The 6,996-nt window shown below is 35.9% G+C and overlaps 1 long non-coding RNA gene across 1 annotated transcript; it reads right to left on the bottom strand.

Moving 5' to 3' along the window:
* Positions 1–896: 896 nt before the first annotated feature.
* LOC127075063 (uncharacterized) lies at positions 897–3,140 on the bottom strand. The gene is made up of 4 exons (XR_007786196.1): positions 2,899–3,140; positions 2,651–2,749; positions 2,171–2,294; positions 897–2,081 (listed from the first exon to the last, which is right to left on the bottom strand). It is a non-coding gene; the product is annotated as an uncharacterized LOC127075063 (long non-coding RNA).
* Positions 3,141–6,996: the final 3,856 nt, after the last annotated feature.

Below are 6,996 nucleotides of genomic sequence, written 5' to 3'. Positions count from 1 at the left end.
GCCAACGCATTGCCCTATTGATGACAAATAATTTGTTTGCTTTCGCGCGACCGGATTATTCGTCAATGATTTTTTACTTTTGCTCAGCTATATAAGTTTCTCAAATTCGTCCAATCGTTTTTGCTGTAATGGACTCAGTTGTTTAAAATTTTTTGCTCCGGTATCGACACATATCCTTTCAGACTACGGTCGATACCTTAGAACACCTTACTTTTGTACAGGAGTTGGAATGCATGAACTCGGATTATAAAAAAAAATTAGGCAAAAATTCTCATAATGGATATTACATAGATTATACAAAAGGTTATAAGATGATCCTCATAACCCCTAGTCCCTAATGGATTACGCACTCATGGTGAGGGCAAACAAATTAAATCAATATTCATCATTGAATGCATAACAAACAATCGTAATGGATAATAAATTGAATAGAAAATGAATAATAAAACCTATTTAAATTAAGCTTTGATCCCATCTTGCTCCCTTGGAGGCTTTAGTACAGAGGAATAAAATAAGAAATACGTAGAAACTTTGTAGAATAAAACTTGGAACCAAAAACTCATAACATGTTGTCATACCCCGACTTTGGTCCTGAATTTTTCCATTTTTTATTTTTTCATTTGGCACTTGGCCTAAAGTTCATTTGCATACATTCATGACCAAAGGAAACCGTCCATTTCCAAATCCATTCAAAAATCCAAAACCTTTTCATTTTATAAACCAAATTTTCAATTATCCACATTTTATATACATTTGCATATCCATAAAAAAGGCAATGTAAAAAGCATGGTACGTAATGCTACATTCTCATACACTTCATTCCATTAATATTTATATATCATGAGCACATTTTTACCTGTTAAAGTCAAGCATGTTTCCATGAGCATAGTGTCGACATATATGTTACATAGCTTATATACTAACCTTTTATTACAAGCATTTCACCATTGTATACATATATGACAAAGAGGTCCAGTTACAATCAGAATGAAAAAGAGGGAGAGTCTTGGTATGCCTCATGATTCTATACTCCACGCTTCCACTTGCCGTGCATTTTCTAACCAAAAAGCTGCTACCAAACAAATACCACGACAATCACAGTATAAACCAACTGCAGCATGAAACATAAGCCACGCTGGAACCAACGGCAACGCCAACAACAGACCGCAGCAGCAACTGAACACAACAGTCTCACAAATGCATACCAACTGCAAGCCACAATGATGTAGTGAGAGCCAACGGCAACGCCGACAACGAAACTCAATCAAAAGCTATAAGTCACCATCGGCTGCAACAGAACCGCAGATGGTAAGTCCAAAACAACAAGCTGATATCTAACCTTCCGCAGAGCTCAAACGTAGTTCATCCGAAACGCCAAAAATGCAAAACAACACAGCATCCTGCATCAGGCCAGCAGATCAGTACACAGAACAAGACCCGTAAGGCAAAACAAGTCAAGAAGCCGACAACCATAATCCTTCAGCAGTCCAAGGCAAAATATGTTGCACGAATTGTATCAAAACTGTATAACACTTGCAGCAGACAACATTACATAGAGAAATGGCAGCAGACCTAACCATGTGACAATAGTCATGCTGCAGAACAATCATGCTACAGACCTGCACCACAACCAAATGAATTGACAAATATAACTGGCCACCATATCCTCCTGCATTGTCAAATTCCAGAGTGCAAACAATTGCTCGTCCTAGTTCAGTGCCTCTATCAGCCACTGTATCAGGACCGTCAGGCAGTCTCTCTCCAATTGGATGCACGCCTCTCTTGCAGACAGTTGTGACGACAAGTGTCCGGCGGCTTGTTATCATTGAAGTCGATAGCAGGCGTGTAGAATTTGTCAGTTTGGGTTGGTGACTGAACAAGTCAGTTAGTGCTGCATCGGTCAATCTTTTGTGAATCTCATTTTACCAGTACAGCGCATCAAATCGGTTCTCCTCAGGATGCTTATTTGGTCACTTGAACATATCTTCTGAACATGTTGCACTCAAGATCGCCAACCACGTTGAGGCTGCATTTTGTGTATGGCGTCAAAGAGCTCACCAGAATGTGCCATGATCTAAGTTCTGCATAAGCATCAGATACGGTAACTATGCATTAATTCGGCAATGCTGCAATATACATGAAAGGCAGGGTTAGAAACCAAGAAGTTTACCATTTTTCGATGCATTGGAATTCAGTCATGGACATGATGATGATGGAGTTTCATTCACATGGTATAACCATTCAAGAGATTGAAAATGTTCTTCACAGGCTTCCAATTCATCACAGAATCATACCTGCAATCAAATCAACGCATGCTTTAGGGTGTGATTTGAGGATTGTGAATGACGCAAATATGTTTTACGTTGAAACTATTTTGAAGCATTTGGGAATAATCGAATGCTTCACAGAGATTAACACTAATCCAGGTTATGTTAATCAACAAGGAAGGGTTAGAATTTCGCCTTATCACAACATTCAACAGTAAAATTCACATCCTGCAGCAACAAATCCAAACAGAACCGAGTGTTACTCATGCTTTCTCCGAATTCACTCCAGTAAAACACGAGTAACTAGTCAAAACAGTAAGAGTTCAAAAATCCCAAAATGGAATGGAGACAAAATTCGAAGAAAAAGCACAGGTTCAGATTACCTTTTCCAGAACAAGCATCAAAGAGGCAATCCGTTTCTGAGCACCAAAAGGAGTTTGCAGAGACACCTTATTTTGATATGCATAAGCCAATCCCAAACCCTAAATTTGTTGGACATAAAAGGAGAGAAGAGAATCAGAGGAGAGGACGAAAAAATTGAGAGGCGGACAAAACTCCACAAAGAACCCTAATCCCCAAATCAAAAGAAACCGGTATTTGAAGAGGCGAAGGAAGAGGATTTAAGCATCACCTGAGTCGTCGTCACCGTCGAAGGTGAGATTTTCACTCGACTCTCTTTTGAAACCGTAGATTCGTGTATTTCTTGGGTAGTATTGTGAGCGATAGTGAGAGAGACGCGAGGTTGAGAGCGATTTTGGGAGAGCGATTGAGAGTGATGAGTGAAGTTTAAGAGAGACGCGAGGTAGAGAAACCGATTTTGAGAGAAGCGAAAGCGTGAAGACGTTGTGAGAGTGAGGACGATGAGGGAGTGACGATGGAGAGTCTGTTACTGTTGCTCCCATTATTTTTTTCTTTTATTTTATTTTGAAAAAAAAACAAACATTTAAGCCACATAAAAAACCCATTAAAAAATTAATGCTTTAGTTTTCCTTTGCACATTTTATTAATTAGTTTTTATGTTTCCAATCCATCAGCATGGAACCCAACAGCCAGGCGGCTGGGTTTTTTTGGGTAATCCAACAGATCATTTTTTTATTTTAGTTTTTATTTTTAATTTTTTTTATTCCAATCTATTCTGGTTTATATACCCAAGTTGTTATTGTAAATAATAACTAATCATAAATTGTCTAGTGGAGAGAGGGCAGTTTCATCGTCTTTAGTGGAGCGGGTTCGATACTTGGGGATAGCTAATTTTTGTGTTTATATTTGTTATGTTTATTATTTTATTTAATTTCTTTTTCTATATAGTACCTTGCTATTTATTTTAATTTTAGGTTATTAATACCCATTTCCATACCCTTGTAAGTCGATTGCTTTTTAAGCATCGCCATCAACCTCACATAGCTTACTCTTGGGCTTTCTTACAATGAGCCAGTTCTCTTGCACTTACACTCATACATTGCATTATTTGTTGTTTGGGCCCGATTTAATTATTTCATGATTTTGAATCCCCATTTGACAAACTGTACCCCACTCCCCCGATGTGTAATAATTTCGTACTGTTTTATTTCTTTATTTGTTTGACTGTTTAGTTAGATACTAACACAAGAATAAAATCAACCATTTCCAAAAGATCAAAAACAATGACTCGATCCAACGTCTGGTATTTTCTCAATAAATAAATCAATTCATTTCTCCCTCCTATTCTATTCCATTTCTTTCAAACTTTCATCAAACGCTTGATTCAACGTCAAGCCAGTTTTCTTAATAAAAACTCAAAAAATATTAATTCATAGTTAAGACCTTTTCAATAAGATGGAAGTGGAACGTGGTGTATACCGCGCACTCCTGAGATTAAGATTCGAGACGTATGCCTCGCCTATCTTAGCTCTCGCCATCATCCAAATTTATCCAGTTTGTTTTCTCTCAAACACTCATTCAAATTTCTCTTGAACGTCCATCAATACTTGATCTAGGGTCAAGTCATTTTCACAACAAAACTCAAAATACCTAATTCTTATTTAACACTTTTTCAATAAAGGTGGAAATGGAACATGGTGTATACCGTGCACTCATGAGATTAAGATTCGAGACGTATGCCTCGCCTATCTTGGCTCTCGCCATCGTCTAAAATTGTCAATGCGGTTTCTTCAAACCTTTTCTCAATCAAATTCCAAAATACTTAATTCCTATCTTAACCTCTTTCAATAAAGATGGAAATGGAACATGGTGTATACCGTGCACTCCTGAGGCTAGGATTCGAGATGTATATCTCGCTCATCCAAGCTCTCGCCATCACTCAAAATACCTCCAACCAATCAAACTCTTTTTCGCCGCCGTGCGACTAATCAAAGAACCTTTTTCATAAATGAAAGATATATTGTCTTAAGTGATACAAAACAATGTTTCGTCCACGATTGTTGAGTCGAGATAAGTGACGCTTTTCTGAATGTAGATTTATAAATCTGTTCGATGTGTGGTATGCGTCCACTCCTCATCTGTTTTGGGTAAAACAATGTTCTTGTTGATTAATACAATATAGCTTTCGCTAAAATCGACCAACAAACAAACATTTTTCTACCCAGAACTACGTAAGCCTTGATTTCTCTTTTAAGATACGTAGGAGCAGGATTTATAAATCTTGTCAGGCCCACTAATAAAAAACTTAGGTTTAGTCCTTCGTCAAAAATCCAAAAACATTCTCTTCTCATCCTTTCTTTCTTTCCCACCTAATAATTCGAAAAGCCTAATATTTCAACTAACACTAACGCACACAACTAACCTAATGGTTCCCGTTGAGTACAACGGACGTGAGGGGTGCTAATACCTTCCCCTTGCGTAACCGACTCCCGAACCCTGATATTGGTTGCGATGACCATATCTTATCCTTTCTTTTAGGGGTTTTTATCGATATTTTCCCTTTCCCATTTTGGGAATAAATAAAGTCCGGTGGCGACTCTGTTCAGTCCATCATTGCGAGCGTGCGATTGCGTTTCGCTTTGAAGTCGTATCCCCCTTTTTTCAAGGTGCGACACATGTTATAAGTTTTAGAGAAAAAACTAAAACTGGTATAATATCTTTGGTTCAATGCATATTACATCAGAAATATTTAAAATCAAATAATGCTTAAAAAGGCATGATCATTGAGGATCACTCTAAAAACGGAACTAAGAGAATTAGGCTTTACCCTCTTGCTATGGCTCGTAGCAGTTGCTACGGGTGGCCGTAGCAGGCCCCTGCTAATTGTACTAGAGAATGCAACTTGGGAACCCTATGCGCCTCTGCTGCTGCGACCTTTAACAACAACTACAGGTGGTTGTAGCAGACCACTAGTTTTACTATGGGGAAAAGTTGACTTTTATCTTTTTGACTTGTTTTTTCTGTTTTTTATCCCTCTTTGTCTTGGATTCTCATTAGGCTCTGAAAATAGCAAGAACACACAACCAAAACGTTAAACATGGTAAGCAGAAGTAAAATGATCAAAATGCGATAAAATCTTAAAAATGTTTAGAAGTAACGATGTGAAAACCACTTATCACCTTCTTATGTTTACAATCAAAGAAAATACTCCATAGTTTATTGTTTTCCTTGGTTGACAATATTGAGAAATTTATTCTTAAACATTTGACATAAAAACATTTGCTCGAGATAATGAAATCTTTGAACAGATCTCTAGGATGGATTGCAAGTCCGGAAAAAAAAATCATGGTTAGAACATATAACTTATAACAAATTGGATGCATGAAATCCATTTTAACTTGAAAAGAATACGCATAAAGGGTATACAATAAAATCCGAATAATAACAAAGATTTGTTGTTTTACAAGAATAACTTGAAAAGATTTGTTATTCTCGAAGAATCCATTGTCAAAATCTAGATCTGGTTAAATAATATATTTTAATATTTTGTATAAACAATGTAATTTAAAACAAAAACTTATCCCCCTTGTTTTTTTTAAAGAAATCGAGAGGTATGTGACGCTTGGGATGAAACATATTTTATTGTATTTTTTATTTAAAAAGAAACACAATTCAACTCAGTTTTGACTCAAGAAGAAATATAAGCGTGTTTAATAAGTTTATTCACCGTCCTTAAATAAATTTTTGTCATTCATTTAATGAGTATCAACACTCAAGACACTGTCAATAGTGATCCGCATCAAAATTTGTTATATATTTTAATTTTAATATTCTGTGTAAACAATGTAGTTTGTAAATAAATTAATTTTCTAATATTTTGTGTAAATAATATAATAGTATTTAAAAAAAAAAGAATTTATCTTTTCCCTCGGTTTTGGCCATAAGTCGAGCGGTATGTGACGCTAGTTTTGCAAATATAAAAAAAGCTATTGTTAGGGATCGAAGCAATTGTCATTTCAACTATCCTCTCAGTTATTCAAAAATCGAGGCGTATAATGGAGAGTTTCCATGACGTCATTCATTATCCAATTTTAGTAACCGATGTTAAATCAACTTCGCATCAGAAATTATATATATTTTTATAGTAGTGTTAAAATCCCAAATTCACTCATCATTTACCTCTCTCCCCATCATTTTTATCTAAAGAATTTAAAACAAACAATAACCTTATATACAAGTGTAATAAATCTTGAAAAAAATTAATTTAGATTAACAAATAAATTTTGCATAAACAATCTCTTCTCTTTAAATATGAAGACTCGCTCCAATATTTGTTGTATGTTACAACACTTCAAAATAATTATTAGAA

Source organism: Lathyrus oleraceus, chromosome 4 (genome assembly GCF_024323335.1).
Source record: "Lathyrus oleraceus cultivar Zhongwan6 chromosome 4, CAAS_Psat_ZW6_1.0, whole genome shotgun sequence".
Taxonomy (NCBI): Eukaryota; Viridiplantae; Streptophyta; class Magnoliopsida; order Fabales; family Fabaceae; genus Lathyrus; species Lathyrus oleraceus.
The sequence above is the reverse complement of the archived record's forward strand: the minus strand, read 5'-3'. Positions and strand labels throughout refer to the sequence as shown.